This window comes from Nannospalax galili, unplaced genomic scaffold (assembly GCF_000622305.1).
Source record: "Nannospalax galili isolate Female #2095 unplaced genomic scaffold, S.galili_v1.0 scaffold155, whole genome shotgun sequence".
In the NCBI taxonomy this organism is placed as follows: Eukaryota; Metazoa; Chordata; class Mammalia; order Rodentia; family Spalacidae; genus Nannospalax; species Nannospalax galili.
In genome coordinates this window covers 1,736,905-1,754,515 of record NW_008339923.1, presented here as the reverse complement: position 1 = coordinate 1,754,515, position 17,611 = coordinate 1,736,905, and the positions used below count along the sequence as shown (strand labels likewise).

Below are 17,611 nucleotides of genomic sequence, written 5' to 3'. Positions count from 1 at the left end.
TGCCTGTGTCTCCAGCTCCATACCAATACTTCGGACCTCCACAGCTACCTGCACACATGTGGCAAACATATACATGCACATAAATAAAAATAACATATTAAAAACAGAAATAAAAATTTAAAAAGGGGAAGGAACCTTCTCTGGGGAGCACACTTTCTAATCAAAATCAACCTTCAAAACTTACATTCTTAAACATCTTGCAGTTTGCCAGATTTTTAGTAATGTAAGCTGCTACATTTAGGTCTAGAATCTTACCTTGTTACCATAGTAAGCTAGGGAAATCTGGCTGACAGAGCAAAGCCTGGAGAGGTTCTGTGATGTTCAGTTCTCAAGGGCACTTGAACATGAGCAGAGCAAGCTGGTCCTATTCAGGTTTTGCCACCTAATAACTGGAACTGGAGACATAGTGTTGACTCAGGAGGCAAAAGGAAACATGCTTGCAAGTTCTTTTGTTTTTCTTTTAGCATTCTTTTTTTGTCTTCTCTGAGCCAAGAGGTAACACAGAGAAAATGGAAAAAAATTAAAAAATAGGAACAGAAGTCCTGCAAAACAAGAGAAACTGGGGGCAATGTCTACATTCTCTAAGATACACCAAAGGAAAGACAGAGCAGTGCCTCTGCATGACTTCACGGAAATGAAGCCACATATTAAAGAAAAAGCTGTGGAGGGTTATGTTAGTTACTTTTCTGTGGCATGCTCAAATACCACGACCAAAGCAACTTATAAAGGAAGAGTTTACTTGGGCTTATAGTTCTAGAAGGATAATAGTCCACCATGATGGGGAGACATGGCAGGCAGCAAGCACCAGGCATGGCAGCAGGAGTCAAAAGCTAGAGCTCACATCTTCAACCACAAACCAGAAGCAGAGAGGGGAAACAGGAAGTAGGGCAAGGCTACGAACTTTCAAAAGATTCCATGACTTTCCCAAACATGGCCACCAACTGGGGACAAAGCAAATACAGCAGCCTATGGGGAACATTTCTCATTCAAAGCACAACAAGGACTGAAAGAACTGCAACTTGCCTCCTAGGCGTGCCTTTAGCTCGTCAAAGATGGGTCTGGAACACCTTCATAGTCTTGCTTGTATGTTTGTTTGTTCTCTGCAGTGTGGGGGATGGAATCCATAGCACCCCACATGTGATCAAGAGCTCAAACACAGAGTCACATCCCCAGCACCATAGCTACTTTTTAAAAAATTCTTTCTCTACGTTCTTCATTAGCATATGTATTTTTTGTTTTTAAAAATACTTTATTTAAGAGCCTGGTGTGGTAGCACATGCCTTTAATCTCTGCACAGGTATAGACAGGGAGATCTCTGTGAGATTGAGCCAGCCTAGTCTATGTAGTGAGTTCCAGGCCAGCAGGGGCTATAAGGAGACCCTGTCTAAACAAACAAAACAAAACAAAACCATATACATATATATATATATATATGTATATAAAGCTTACAGAGTTAGATCCCCTCCCCTAGCTATACCTTCCACCACAGCCCCTCCATTACAAAACAAAACAAAACCATATACATATATATATATATATATGTATATAAAATTTTTATTTTATGTGTATGAGTGTTTTGCTTGTATACATGTAAGTGTATCATGTGCATGCAGTGCCCCCAGAGGCCAGAAGAGGGCATCAGATTCCCTGGAACTAAAGTTACAGACAGTTGGTAGCTGGCCATGTGGATGCTGGGAACTGAACCCAGGTCCTTTGCAAGAGCAACCAGTTCCCCTAACCACTGAGCCATCTCTCCAACTCACTATTTGTTGTTATTTCGTTTTTTGAGGCAAGATCTCACCCTGTAGCACAAGTTGACCTTGAACATGGGGTAATCTTCCTGCCTCAGCCTCCTAAGTGATGAGATGACAAGGACACACACTACTATACCCAGCTCCAAAACCAAGTTGACACTATTTCTCTTGCTTTCTTTCCCCATTACTGAACCCACGTCTGGGCTGCCTGCTGTTCAAAAACCAATATTCAAAGCTGGAAGCATGGCTAGATCAGTAAAGTACTTGCTTGAAAGCACAAGGACCTTAATTCCACCCCAGAACCCACATGAGAATGCTGGGTGTCAGGGCTGGAGAGAGGGCTCTGTGGTTAAGAGCACAGACTGCTCTTGCAGGGCCCCAGGGTTTGGTTCCCAGCACTTACATGGCAGCTAATAACTGACCATAACTCCAATTCCAGGAGATGCGATGCCCTCTTCTGGCCTCTGTGAGCTTTGCACGACATGGGTATACTTATATGCATACAGGCAAAACACTCCTACACATAAAGTAAAAAACCCAAAAAAAAATTTTTTTAAAGAAAAAGACAAAAAGAACAATACTCAGGAGACAGGAGTGGGCTGGGAGGAAATCAATTTTAAAGAGCTAGCTAAATTGAAGAAGATGGAGGCACTATCATCCTCACAGTTCGGTCTTAAGGCACTGAGGAGCACAAAGGGCTTTTATGGAGAGGACAAGGAGGAGCAGGGCAGGAACACTCAGCTGAGCTCAGCCTCTAATCCAGGGCATGAGCATCGTTTTCCTTTTCTGCTCTGCATATGCCATGGACCCTGACCTCCAGGGCTAGTTCACGTAGTGCTTTAGACCACTTTCTGTGAGTTAAACTTTATAGAACTTTACAAGCTTTGTGCTGATTGATGCCCAGGACTAAGGAATGGGAGTACATTCTGATGTTCTTTGACAGTCACCATATGGTCTGAGTCTATAAATCTAAAGCAAGATTCTTCAGCAGTGAACACCTTAATCATCTGGGTGTAGCTTTAGAACTGAGCATGCCAAGGGAAAGGAGGGAATGTAGCCTTGCCAAGGACAGCTTTCAAAGGAGCACCTCCCCACCCCCAGAAGGAGTGATTTCTGGTTGTTGATAATTCTGTTTTAGAGAGCAGGTTATCTAAACCCAAACTCTAAAATAAATAACATAAAAGTCTATCCTTGACAACAGGGGATTCTTTACTGTAGTAGGCAGGGGAAGGGGAAGGGGCCAGGGACCAGATTCTACCCTCAAGAGCTGCCCTCCCAGCATGCCCGTGGTCACTGGTCCAGACTCCAGGGCCTGGGTGCTGAGGGAGGCACTGGGCAGTTCTGGTGTCATGCCAGCACCATGGGTCAGGAAGCAGAAAATCCTTTCATCTTCCTTTCCCTTTCAACTTCTTTTTTAATTTTGATTTTTTTTTTTTTTTTCTTATGTTTGAGACAGGATCTTTCAACATAGCCCAAGTTGGCCTTGAAGTCACCATGTAGCACAAGCCGCCCTCATAGCCTCTTGCCTCAGCCTCTGGAGAGCTGGGATTACAGGTATGCACCACTATGCCCTGCTCACCTTCAACTTTAAAAAGTCAGAATAGCTCTCTATTTAATAGCAAGCAACCACAAGACTAGCTGGTTAAACATTTGGTCTTTTTGAGACAAGATCTCCCTGCAGCCCCAGCTGGCCTGGAACTCACTATGTGGACCAGGCTGATCTTGAACTCACAGAGATCTATCTGCTTCTGCTTGGGATTGAAGGTGTGCACCACCAAGCCCCCCTTGTTAAACATTTGGACGTACCCAGGTACCAATCCATTATGGGTGCTGTTTTTTTCAAGCCCATCTTTTCTTTATATGAATTTTCTTTGGCACAAACCCAATACTGGCACCCAGTTGCCTGGGTAATTTTTTTTTTCTCTTTCCCTTCAGTGCTGGCAATGGAATCTAGGTCTTTGACCATGCCATGCAAACCCTAACCACTGGGCTACAACCCCAGCCTTGCAGCTTGCTTTTTTTTAAACCTAAATAGGAATGGGCATGGTGATAAATACTTTAATCCCAACACCTGAGACAAAAAAAAAAATTCTTGAATTCCAGGCTAACCTGGGATATATATTGAGAACTTGTCTCTAAATAAATAAATAAAAATCTATGGAGGGAGCTGGGAGTGGTGGCACACACCTTTAATCCAAGCGCTTGGGAGCCAGAGGCTGGCGGATCTCTGTGAGTTTGAGGCCAGCCTGGTCTACACAGTGAGTTCCAGGCCAGCTAGGACTACAGGGAGACCCTGTCTCAAAAAGACAAAAAAAAAAAATCTATGGAGGGATGGGGATGTAGCTCAGTTTGTAGAGCTTTTTATTTTCGTTTTTTGTTTATTATTTATTGTACGTATGTGCACAGTCTTGTGCCACAGAGTGCACATGGAAGTCAGAGGACAACTTTGTGGAGTTGGTTTCCTTCTCCTGCTGTGGGTTCTGGGGACTGAAATGTCATCAGGCTTACACAGCAAGTGCTCGCATGAGCTGAGAGCCATCTCACTGGCTACCAGTTGTAGAGTTCTTGCCTAGCAAGTTCCAGGCCCTTGATTCTATCCTCAACACTAAGTAAATAAATATTAAGTTAAAAATCCATACAGTGATAATTTCCTGTTCCTAGAAAGCTGTTTGGTCTTGGGAAAAATCTCTTCACTTCTCAATCTTTGGAGGCCCAGGCTAGCCTTAAATTCACTAAATAGCCAAGGATGGCCTCCTATCCCCACCTCTGAAGTCCTGTCTCACTCAGCTTCTTGAATAGGAGCCTTTTTTGTCTTTGGATGGCAGCTTCCCAGCCCAGGTGCCACATTCCTGTTAAACACATTAACTTTGCAAGTGAAAAAAGGTGTTAAGTCTGATGGCTGTAGATGGAAGCAGTGCTTCTGGGCAAGGCAGCCCTGAAGTCTGTTTGTTATGGGCCACCAATGGAAGGAGGATTATTCATGTGTTAAGGTGGGGGCTGGAACCTGGAATAGGGTTTTGCATCTCTTTTCTGTCCTCATTTGGAGTCTGGAGATGTCAAGTATCAGATGTGTGGACAGGCAATTCTGCTAGGCTAAAGTTATGGAAATGTCATTACAGTGCTGCAGAGGGCAGTTGGAGGTCATCTCTGGCCATGTTGGTCCCAGTTGGTTTGGAGTGGTCTTGAGTTTACCGACTGGGTGCTCTGCTCTCATGATATGATGTCTCGTACAACTCTGTGACTTCATTGGCCTCCAGCTGCCATGTAGTTTGAGGGTCCCTCCTCCCCCACCATGCCTATCCTGCCTACCTCAAGACACCAGTTGGGTAGTGAAGGAGTCTTCTTGGCCAAGTATACGAAAAGTGAGTGATAGACAATCAACTTTTCAAACCTTAGGGGTTGGGAGGTTACAGAGGAGTAAAAGACAAGAGGAAGGGATGAGCTGACTAAGGAGGAACGTTCATTTCTTTTCTGAGAACAAGGGAAGATTTTCCTTTTCATGGAATTAGGGACCTTCCTCTCCCCACTCCTTTTATGGTTCTTTCTGGCTCTTGCCAAGGCAACTGTCAAATGTCATGGCATTGGAGGGTGTGTCATTTAGCATGCAGATGGCCTTCCCATGGTCACGCTGGCTACATATTAGATTCAACCAGTTTCCACCAACTCACCTGAAGAGGGACTTCTGACATACATGTATTCTCTTCAAGCCGAAGGTAGGATGGAAATTCAGCCAATCACCTAGGCAACACTCAACGTAATGCATCTGCCGACAGGTATTTCTGGAAGGGCCACTTGGAGTTTAAAATCCAATAGGGAGCTGGGAAAGCAACTGAATACCACGGCCACCCTGTCCCACCAGAATTGCAGAGCTCCAAAAAGAAGCAGAGAGGCATTAGAAGAACAAAGCAGATGTCCGCCACAGGTGAAGGAGGCAGAAAGCATGTCTCTACACAGGACGCCCAGGTTCAAAGGGAGGAAACTTGATTGGCTGGATGAGTGAGGGATTCATGCGGCCTGAAGGCTATGGAACAGGGGGCCAGCATGAACTTCCTCTGGGACACCCCCTCACCCCCCTACCCCACCTGGACAGATTTGTAAGCCCCAGTTGACAGGCTTTGTTCCACATTTTTCAACTGTCAAAGTATGTACAACTGTTTGGAAACAGGAACAAGAAGGACCCAGGGAGACCAATTAGAAAAGTCACTCTCCAAATACTTTGATAAACAAAATGAATTTGACCTGCTGCCCACACAGATCAGGACAAACACACTGAAATGAGTTTCATGCAACAATACGTTTCCTAACCACAGAGCACTCTGGTATTTTCTATTTAATCATTTGCCTTTTCTAAATGGTGAAACTGTGTGACTCACCTCCGTTGATCTCATGACTCATTAATAATAAGTCACAACCTGGAGCGGCAGTTGAAACTTGAAGTAGGTAGTTGCTTTGACACTCCAGCCAGAGGAGTTAATAAACAAAGCTCTAGGGAGGGACCCAGAAAGGGGCAAATTGAGGTGTGGAATGATTCTAGAATGATGCAAGGACAGGGGAGAAGAGCCCAAAGGCTAACGGGTCAGGTGTTATGCAGGCAGGATAAAGAAAATAAGTATTTTTAAAAATCCCACCTCTGTTTTTTGTAAGCTCAAATGTATTCTTTAATGTGAGTCATAGCCAAATCACAGCATTATAGAACTTCAGATTTTAAGGTTTATTTAAAAAGAGACCACAATGGTGCAGTTGATGAGGAGGCCCTCTACGGACAGGTGTGGGTTTAAGCGCTGGAGTGTTCTGCTTGGAACAAACAACTCGTATCAAAGACTCACCTGTGCTCTGCTGTGACTGGTTGTAGGGAGTTTGCAAGACTGAGAACCGGTCAATTAGGCAGAGCATAGGCTTTTTATTCAGCAGTTTCTTTCTAGAACTGGCATTGAATTCACAACTCACGGTCACTAGGCATTTCTTAGGAAAAAAATATGGAAATACCATTAACTTTATTCCGCATGCACGCTCTGGGACGGCATCGGGTCAAAGGACTTTTTTCTTGCTGCTTTTCACAGCTTCTCCGGTCCCAGTGTTCCTCCACCTCAATCTCTTCTTTTACAAAGCTGTAGGGAGTACTGCTAGCCTGTTGCTAGTGGAAGGTTTTGAACAATAGGTGTTTCTGAGCCGGGTTTATTGAACCGGTCTTGTCGGTGTCCTGGGGGAGATTGTAAATGAGACGTCAACAGGGGCCCTTTTGTGTGGACTGCATTCATCCACCAGAGAGGAATTCCCTTACAGTGCTAGTATTTAAAGCAGATTTGTTGCTGCTTTTGGTAAAAACTTTTTATCCTACAGCCGGAGCTAAGGGCAATGAATGAGTCACTCGGTATGCTGGTAACTTCCTTTCCTCCTCAGCAAAGCAATGACTCGGCCATTTACATTTAGAAAGGAAGGTTCCTAAGAAGATTTCTGGGGTTTTCAGGAGCCTGAACCTCTTTTCTTGACTGTCAGCAATCCTGTTAACCCCCGGTGAGAGAAGTCTAGCCCAGCTGTTTTTCTCACTGCTTGGAAAACTTCTTTGCTTTCTTTTTTCAATCCAAGGACAGAAACAAAGACAATTTCCTGTCCTAAGCCATTTTTTCTTCTCCTTTACCCCTCCCTAGGTTTTCAGTAGAGGACCGCGATTCTAGTGCTATAATTATTGCAGGCTGAGCTTTGCCTAGCTCCACCCAGAGGAGATAAGGCAACAGTTTTATAGCCTCTCAGCCAGGTGCCTGAGGGTGACAGGACCTGCGTTTATCTGCAGACCTGACAAGGTTATCGCTCACACCTTGGGGCTGCGGCCTTCAAAACAATTCTCTTCCCTCCTGACCTAATTTCCAAGGTTTTATTGGTAGTTAATTTCGATCCACACACTAGCTCTACTTTCCTCAAGTTTTTCCGCATTCCTGCACCTAGGCTTTATCCAGCAGGTTGTTTGGAACCACAGCCACATTGACAGTGACTCTGAGCCAGGTAAACTGCCACAATAAGCCAGTTCCACCAACACCAACCATATACCACACGCCGGAGTTTAGCACCCTCCGGCTCAGTAGAATTGCAATATTTGTAACTGCTCTTTCGGACTTACTGTTTAATAAAATAGGACTTACGACAGTAGAAATCCGGAAAAGGAAACAGGTTTTATTGCCGTTTTCAATCTAATCCACACCAGGAGGCAGTGCTTGTTTGGGGGTCATAAAAATGTCGGATGTTTGATCTATTTAACTGTGCGGGTCACTAACATAGCTGTCCATCCACACATCAGTTTGGGAGAATTGTTTTGCAGTACTGGGGTCAGAGCCGGGGGCCTCCATTACACTAAGCAAGTGCTATACCCCGCTTCAGTTTAGTCAGAAAGTCAAGCTGTGTTATAAGGCTTATCTTAGTTATCACTTGGATTGGAATTATGCGCTTAAAAAGTGATTCCCAAATTGTGCAATAGGTACAGCTTTAATGAATGAAAAGTTCCCTTTGAAGACAAACTAGCCAGGATCCTGATCCTATCAAATCAGTCGGCCCCCAGATGAACCTAGCATGGACCCGCCCTCCTGACAGTACAAGCCATAGTGGGCAAAGAAAAAAAAAAGAGCTACTTTATTTTGCTCCACTTACAGGCTCAGGGTAGAGGGGTGAGAAAAAGTGAAACAGAATGATAGAAAAGCTTTCAAAATACGTATACAACCTTGTAAGTGTGCACTGTTTACCCCCAGGGGCACACCATACAGTACCATTCTGGATTTATACAGACATCATCCCAGCCTGTGGAAAGAGGCACCCCTATTACCATCATAATAAAAACCAAAAATGTATGTCACAAACTCTGCACTGTGATAAACCAGTGGACATGTAGGACTCCACCAGACAATGTGAGAAAAGTTGTTATCAAATTTGACCTTGGCCCTTTAAAAATATAAGACCTGGTGTACCCACTAAGCTCTTGAGGGTCAGGGACAAAAGTAAAGAAAGTGAGAAGCCACTGCAGGATGCCCCTGATGGGAGCTCTTACTTCTGCAAGAGAGTACTGGCGATGTGGGCCTTTTATCACCCCAAAACCGTTATCAGCTGGCTGACATCCTCAAAGCCCTGCATTCCAAATACTGTTGCTGAGAGCTTCCAATATGGGTTCCTGGACACAGCATGTTCTCACAGGGTTCAAAGGAATATCTCTTGTCATTGTTGTTTTGACATTGGGTCCCACATAACCCAGGCTGGCCTTAAACTCACTATGTAGCTGAGCCTAGCCCTGAACTCTTGAATCTCCTGCTACCTTCCCAGTGCTGAGATTACAGGTGCTCACCACCATGCCCAGCTTCAAAGAAGAGTCTTAAGAACAGAGTCAGGAGGCAGCTCTTTGAAAGTGTGGAGACTTCAGTGGGAAGAACCCAGTTCCCAGCCAAGTCCATCCTGTTAGAGCCGGGGCAAGGCAACTCTCAGCCTTCTTTTCATCTGCTGAACTAAAACCATCCCTCCTCCTCAGCAGGGCTGTTTTAAGAATTTAATGAGAGCAGCTACAGCTTTATTAACGTTCAGTGAATGAGGAGGAGGAGAGGGTTGGGGAGAGTAAATTGATACCAAGTTTAATTCTGACTTCAAAAGGTTTGTAGGTTGGATTTTTAATTGAAATTTGGCAGATGATAAGCACCTAACAGCCTCTCTCCTCCCTGCCTCCCATGCTGAGGATCTATCCCAGGGCCCTGTACATGCTAGGCACCACTGAACTACACCCCAGCCCACTAGGGTAGCAGTTTAAATACAGTCTGTGGGGAACACGTCAATGGTCATGAGGTGGGAGAGAGCCAGAGGGGCACCGGGACACATTCTCAATCTGTGGCCTCCTCTGTCAATGACACAGATAATAAGGTGTGTTTCATCCGTTCTGCCAATCCTGTTGCATATCCCTGAGGAGCAGGCATCCTTTGTGGGCCAAGGGGCCAATACAGTGTTCGATGGTTACCACCGGTAGTTTTTCCTTTGGAAAGAAAGGTTTAAGAGGAGGGAAAAGAGGAGTAGGGTAAATAATTGTTTAACTACACAGCCCAGGGCTGCCTACAGTCCCACAGGCCCAGCCTCCCCACCCGCTAATTATTCCTCATCATGCTGAAACCAACAGCAACCTTCTTTCTTCTTCACCTCTATACACACATCCTGTTTTCCAAGCTTTGAGGCTTTGGCTTTGTTCTGAAGCTCTGACTGCCGGTGAAGCCAGGTTCCAGGCCCTGTTCCCTTCCGCAGGCCACAGCACCAGCAGCTGTGATAGATCTGCCTTCTCTCCAAAGCCAAAGCAATGGGCCAGGGAAGGGTTGGTTCCTGGCAAACGCCAACCTAAGTCACAGTTCCGACTTAGCGGGACTGGACTCCATAGATGTGATGTGTTTTAGTTTGTAAACAGGCCTCTCACTTCCTGAAGCTAGACAGATGAACTCTGGGTGTTCCATCCCTGCTCCAATATAGAAACCCTCAACAACTGCAAACGGCTTCAGCCTCTGGTGGGCACACCCCAGCTCCAATCTATTCACCAGACCAAGGCACAAGGCAGGCTGTGGGTCCATTCGGGTTTGTCCTAGTATTCTGGACCCCAAGGTCCCACTGGTTAGGTGATACACTTAAGATGAGGTAGAGAGGAGCTAGAGGAATGGCTCAGTGGTTAAGAGCACTGGTTGCTCTTGCAGAGGACCCAGGTTCAGTTCCCAGCATCCACATGGCAGCTATCTCCAGTTCCAGGGGATCCAACACCCTCTTCTGACCTCTGTGGGCACTGCACGCATGGGTGCGTTTATGTGCATATAGGCAAAACACTCATATACATAAAATAAAAACAGATCCAGAAAAAAAATGTTTTAAAGAGAGGTTCTTGGGAAGATGCCATGATAAAAACCACACCATGTATGCTAAGCACACCCCCCCCTCCCCGCGCCCAAATAATAAAAAACTAGGCTGGGGATGTAGTTCAATTGGGAGTTTGCCTGGCATACACAAAGCCCTGGGTTCACCCCAACACCACATAAAGAGGTGTATTGGTGCGTGGCTGTACTCCCACCACTCAGGAGGAGGCAGAAAGATCAAGAGTTGAAGGTTATCTTCAAGCCCCAGGTCAGCCTGAGCTGCAAGAGACCTTATCTCAAAAATAAAACATTTTCAAATAGAATAAAAAGCCAACAACATTTTTTAGAAACCAGACAGCGTGTCATGTCTGGAATTCTAACACAGGAGGTAGAGGCTGAAAGATCAGGAGTTCAAGGTCAGCTACTACGTAGTTAGTTGTAGACCAACCTGAGCTATGTGAAATTCTGTCTAAAAATAAATAAAAAGATATACAGAGAGAGAGAGAAAGAGAGGGGGGGAAGAGATCCTTGGCCCTCAGATATCCATCTTGTAATTTTATTTATTTATTCTAGGTGTATAAGTATTACACCTGCATGTATGTAAGTGCACCTGTGTTGTGCAGTGCCTGGGGAGAACAGAAGAGGACGCTGAATCCCCTGGAACTGGAGTTATAGACAGTTGTTAGCTACCACGTGGGTGCTGGGATTCAAACCTAGGTCTTCTTCAAGAGCAGTCAGTGCTCTTAACTACTGAGCCATCTCTCCAGCCCCAGATATCTTGTATCCATCTTGTATACACACAAAGATAAGCACAGGATAGGAAGAATAAGATGATTCATGTGATGCTAACACTTTGGAGGTGGAGGCAGGAGAATCATAAGTTCATTCACAGGGAGTTCAAGGCCAACCTCAGCTACATGAGACCCTGTCTCAAAATAAACAAGCAAAAGTCCAATAATAATAATGAGTGGAAGGAACTAAGGGGAAGAAAAGTGGTCACACAGATATAGTGTTTAGTGTCCCAAGCCTCTCAGCAGCTGTCCAGTCAGTGCCCATGGGAACTGCCAGAGAGAAAGGAGGGTGTTAGATGGGTAAACTGGAGGTGAGCGCAGAAACTAAATTTTTCTTTCTGGGCATGCTGGGAATAGGACTCCAGGCTTCATGTATGCTAGGTGTATTGAACTACAGCCTCAGCCTCAACAGGTGACATCACATTATATGGGCACTTGACATGCGAGCTCCATGTCCAAAGTTTGCCAGTCATATATGTACTTGGACAGTATCTGACTAGTGCTAAACAGAAGTGGGCCTTGGTGGCAAAAGATTATGTAGCTGTCCTTTGGTATCCTTGGAGGATTGATCATGGAACACTCCCTTCCCCCTAAGGGTACCAGAATCCTTAGCTGCTCCCGTCCTTGTGTGTCCTTTGCATATAAGCCCATGTATATCCTGCAACATGCTGTAAGTTATTTTGAGATTACTTCAATACCTAATACACATGCTTTGTAAATACTTGGGGCTTTTTTGTTTTTGTGATTCTCGTGATCAAACCCAGGCCCTTTCACGGGCTAGGTAAGCATTCTACCACTGAGCTACATCCCCACGGCTTGGTTTTTTGAGACAGGATTTCAATATGTAGTCCAGCTGGCTTTTAAGTTGTAATCCTCCTGCCTCAGCCGGGAATATATGAGTGCTGGGAATATATACATGTACACCAGGCAAATAGTTGTTATTTTACATTGCTTAGGGAGCAACAAAGTCTACATGTGTTCAGTACAGTTTCAATTTGCACTCCCAAGTATTTCCCATTCAAAGTTGGAAGAGCCTGCAGGTGCTTGCTGAACTGGTGGTTACAGTGTGGGATGGCTGGATTGTGACACCCATGGCCACAGAGAACAGCTTTGCTGAGATGTCCATATTACTCCTACCCTTGTGACTGATGAAGTTTCTTTCCTGATGGTCCTATTTCCTTTTTCTCCAGGAAGTCTCTTTCTCATTCCTGTTCATTCCTTCATGTAACAAATCTTTACCATGGTATGGCTATGTGACATACCTATTCTAAGAACCACAGTGACACCTCTGAATAGGACACGCCAAAGTGCCTTTCTTTGTGTTTCTTACATCCTTGGTGAATTCTCTTCTCTCAGTCTGACCAGGAAAAGAGAAAATTCAGTTAAATAAACATATAGAGTCAACCACATTGCTGAGAAGTGTCATCTGACCAGAAATGAAAGCTAGCCGATGAGCACTTCAAAGAATAGTCTCCTTCCTGGTTCCTGGCTTCACTCCCATCACAGGCTCCTGGTAAAGCTGAATTTCTCTATGTAGTTATGGTTGAGCTTGTACTCGTGATTCTTGCCTAGTGCTGGGTTACAGGTGTGTGCCACCACACCCAACTGGCATTCTGTCTTTCATCAAGGCCCAGGCTGCCTAATGTGAGGGTTTGGTAGACAGCTGCCCAAACAGGAAACCTTCTATAATTCTGTGACCCTGACCTTGGGCCCTAAGTCTTCCCCTTCTGTAAACAGTTCATTCAACCCAGGAAGCCGGCAGTCCTGGTGAAGACACATTTTGAAAAACATACACATGGTTACAAGTGCTGAAGTTAAAAAATCCCATGATCTAGGAGGAAGTGATCTATGTGACTCAATGGTAGAAATCACTTCATTAAGTCACAGAACAAATGGAAATGAAATCTTCAGTGATGAAACGGCCTGGGCAGTCATTTGTATACACAGATGACTCAACAGCACCTGTTAGCAAAGCCGGGAAAATGAAGCGTTAAGTCCTGATCAAATCCCAAATGGAAACAACACTCCCGCCCTGGAAATTAGTAAGCCTGAGGTCTGAAAGTCTCTGATTTCAACACATGTGCCCCAGCTCTATGAAGGCTACAATTCACCTTCGCCAGTGGTGGAACCATGCTTAGTCAGAGCCCCAGGCTTTTAATCTTCAACCTTAAAAGGTCTGGGCAAATACTAGTCAATGTCTAGAGTCAAATGTTCAAGATGCTCTCAGTTGAAATGATTGACTTTGGGCCTCAACTGTTTTCACATATGGTAACTTTCAGCTTCTAGTATTAGTTAACTGATTGTCAAACTTCATTAAAAGTCTACATTATAGGCCCCAGACCTTAACCCCTGGTCTGAACCTTCTAAAATATCCCCCACCCTCAGCGCCATTCAGCATCCTCTAATTTAGTTAATTAATGGAAATTTCTGAAGAGAACAGATCATTTGATCTGAACTTGATTTTCGAGTTACCATTCCAAAAGCAAAAATGCTGAGTGCCCAGTCTGGGCTACCAGAAGCTCACAGCTGTGGTCCTCCATTCCTGTACAGCAGAAGGAGCAGGCTGAGCAGCTCAGAGAGGTGGAGGCAGGCAAAAAGCATGGCCCATGGCATTTTCTTGGGTGTGGGCCCCACACACACTGTTACAAGTAAGAAGGAGGGGCTTGGAGGCCTGCTCTCTGAGTAGCTAGGCTGGCAGTTTGGAAAGTTTAAGTAATCCCTGCAAATGGGAAGTCAGCCAGGTCTACTAGTAAAAGTTTCAGGTCTGAGAGAAAGGTGCCTAAATTTAGCAAGATACAAACAGAAAATGAGAGTCTCCTGCAACAGGAATCCTCCGTTTTGCTGATGTCTTTGGAGACAATGTCTGGCTATATAGTTCAGGCTGGGCTTGAACCCTGATCTTCTCATAACAGCCTGAGGAGAGAGGAATCACAGGCCTGTGCCACCGTGCCTTGCTCTGGGAATTCCACGTATTCACCCTCACTGTTTCTGGGTCCCAGTCCAGAGGTTTCACCCGGCATATGGGCGGGGGGAAGAAAAGTTAAGGTGCTTAGATCAAAAGGAAAATATTTTGGCTGGAAGACAAGTCCAGCAAAGATGTCCACCCACTTCCACAGCGCCACTTACCTTGAAGCAGATTCCTAGAGGCTGAGCCTCCGGACGCTGAGCATCTACATGTAGTTCCGAGATCCGCCACCAGGGGATGCCCGAGAGCAGGCTAACCCGCAGCAGGCGTTTATTTTCTCAGACTTTAGCTAAAAAGGGAGGGGGTTGGGTGCGGGGGCGGGGGCGGGAAGAGAGATGCAGCCGGCTAGAAAACAATCCATTTATTCCCTGAAATTATCCCACTCGCTGTTCTAGAAGTCAAAGGTTGCCATATTACCTGTTGCCAGGTTCCTGAGAGTGCTTGGGGAAAATGTGGGTGCACATCCTTCCCGAGCCTAGTGGCTTTCAAGCTCTTTCGACAGGGCTGGCGCTGACATTTGGACAGCAGCTGCTGTGGATGCCTGAACATTGGTTGTAGTTCTAACAGAGGAGTGGCTGAATCTTACATCATTTCCAGGCATCAAGTGCCTGGGGCCTTTTTTTCCCTCCCTTTTTATTGACTTCTAACTTTCTAATCCCCCTCCCTCCCTGGATTTTTGTACAGTACAAGCTTTATACAAAACAGCCTCCTCTCTAGAAGACCAAGTTTTGTAGCAACTTATTACTTTGAAGTCTCTAAATGAACAAATGTTTATTTATTTAGATTAGATATATTATCGATACAATGAATCCTGAAACACTGTGGGTCTGAGACAAACCTTCCGTTTCTTCCCTTCTGTGAAGTGAACAATGTTGTGTTTGATTAGCAATGTAGCGGGCTCTCCTCAGAAGAGGTGGAGGCTATCAGTTGAATAGATCAACAAACCAGGCATGCCTAGGCTTGGGGCATTTGTCTGGCATTAGGAAGTGTCTGGGAGCCTGGTAACCACCAACTGGTGAAGCAAGAGAATGACTGAGAGAGTCACTGCCTGCCCCTCCCTCTCCTGCACACACACCCGAATGCTTTTTTTTTTTTCCTTTTTCCTGTGACTGGGAAAAGTGGAACTGGTCATCTTTGTCAGTCCTGAGGAAGAGGCCTTTAGTGGAAATAATTCTCACACAGCTGTTCCCCTGGAGTCAAAGCTAATGAGAGAGTGCCCAGTGCCTGGCAAAAGAGGGTTCCTGTCCCTGCCCCTCACCACAGGCCACCACATTCTGGGTGGCCTGGAAATGGGGAGATGTAAATATTTTTGAAACAGGGTAGTTACTTTTCCATGTGGACTTTGTTGAATAGAGTTTCTTCCTGAGACATTTTATTCATTTAAAATTTTATAGACTTAGGTATTTATTTTATTCATTTATGTATTGTGTTCCTGAGGACTGGGTGCAGGCCTTGTACATGCTAGACATTCTCCCACTGAGCTATATCTCCAGCATCACACACACACACACATACCCTCTTTTTTTGAGACATGGTGTCTCTATGGTGCCCAGGCTGGTCTGGGACACCTTGGGACACCTAGGCTCAAGTCTTCCTACTGCAATGTCCCAAGTAGCTGGACTGTGAGCATGGCCAGCCAGCCTGGAGGCAGCACTTTAAGTAACAGCTTCTGTGCCTCCAGTTAATTCATCCACTGAACCTCTGATAAGTTCCTACAAGGAACAGAGAGCTGTACATGGATGAATCTCTCCCAGTATTAAGGTCTCTCCTAGTATTAGGGTATGTTGGACAAAGCGGTTAGTGGCAGGTGTACTGAGGATGAATACAAGGGGTTTGAGTTAATGAAGAGATGGGATGAGGTCCTTTGAGTGTTCTAACTCTGCTGTGTAGTAGCTATGGGACAGGATAGCTGTTACCTGCTCTGAGCCTTAATATTTCCATCAGTCAAATGGGGATACTGGGATCTTCCCCGTAGGTGAGACTATGTCAAATTCTTAGCAGTGTCCAGTGTTGCTCTCTGTGATTAAAAGATCCACTGGCATGACAAGGCTCTGGGTTCATCTTCCATCTCTGTATCTTCCCTGTCCCCTGGGTTTGTGCTTTTCCCCAATGAAGGCCCCATGCAGATCATGATGTGTCTGACATTTGATAGGGTGTCCTGCCTGCCTTAACATATCACTGTAAACTGTGTGAACTCTACAATTCATGGTCAAGTACAGAGATTCCGCCTTCCTGACTAGGAACAGTAAGTAGCAGCAAACATCTCTCTTAGCTGTTCTCCTCAGGGGGCAGTGCTACCAAACAGTGGAGTTCGTAACTTCTCCCTGGTCTCCTCCGTGGTTTCCTCTTTTGGCTAGTTCACATCACTTTCAGTGGGACTCACTTCTCAAATGCTTTTCTAGATTTTACCCACTCATATTGCTGCGGGGCTCCAATTTGAAAAAAATTCTTGTCACCAAGTTCTGCCACCTCTCAGATGTTGGTACAATTTCTCTTTCTATCCCTGAAAATTAACTGACCTGTACTTGTACACAGTCCAAGGATTCACAGTACAGTGAGGTCCTTATTCTCCATGGTTGAACAGCTCAGGACAACAGGGTTTGTTGTTATTTGTTTGCTTGCTTGTTTGTTTTTATGTGTATGAGTATTTTGCCAGCTTGTATGTCAGTATACTCCTGTTATGCAATGCCCACAGAGGCCAGAAGATGGTGTCAGACACCCTGGAACTAGAATTAGGGATGGTTGTTAGGCACCATGTGGGTGTTGGGAACCAAACCCAAGGTCTCTGAAAGAGCAGCCAGTGTTCTTAACACTGAGCCATCTCTCCAGCCCCTACAATGGAGTTGTAAAGTCTTTTAAATAAAGCCTTTCCTTTTGAGGGTTTATTAAACACCCACTCTTCAGCTAGACCAAATCAGGAGGAAACTCTGCTCTTAATGGAAATGAGACGTGGGTTGAGGGAGTCCTCAATTGTGGCTGTGGTGGTCCTTAGCTCAGTAAAATGAGACTTCCTGATACAACTCCCAGTGAGCGTGCCAAGTTCTGCACAGGTGCTGCTTTTCAAGCCGAACAAGCCATGGCTTATTGACTAACAGTTTAGAAGAAAGTTCAGTGCATTGGTGTGACCTGGGCTCAGTGGCATAGAACTTGATTAACAAGCTTGAAGCCCTGGGTTCAAAGCTTTATTATTACAAAAACAAACAAAAGCAAAAGTCTCCTAGGATAACGTGTTTACACCCAAAAGGTGTTCTT

The 17,611-nt window shown here is 45.1% G+C and overlaps 1 protein-coding gene and 1 long non-coding RNA gene across 11 annotated transcripts in view; one reads left to right on the top strand and one right to left on the bottom strand.

Annotated features, from left to right (window-relative positions):
• Window positions 1-17,611, top strand: part of Dlgap1 (DLG associated protein 1) — a 1,065,856-nt gene that overhangs the window by 975,276 nt on the left and 72,969 nt on the right. The gene's annotated exons all lie outside the window — the stretch shown is intronic.
• Window positions 7,885-14,913, bottom strand: LOC115070643. The gene is made up of 4 exons (XR_003849784.1): window positions 14,777-14,913; window positions 14,521-14,648; window positions 12,657-12,751; window positions 7,885-9,750 (listed from the first exon to the last, which is right to left on the bottom strand). It is a non-coding gene; the product is annotated as an uncharacterized LOC115070643 (long non-coding RNA).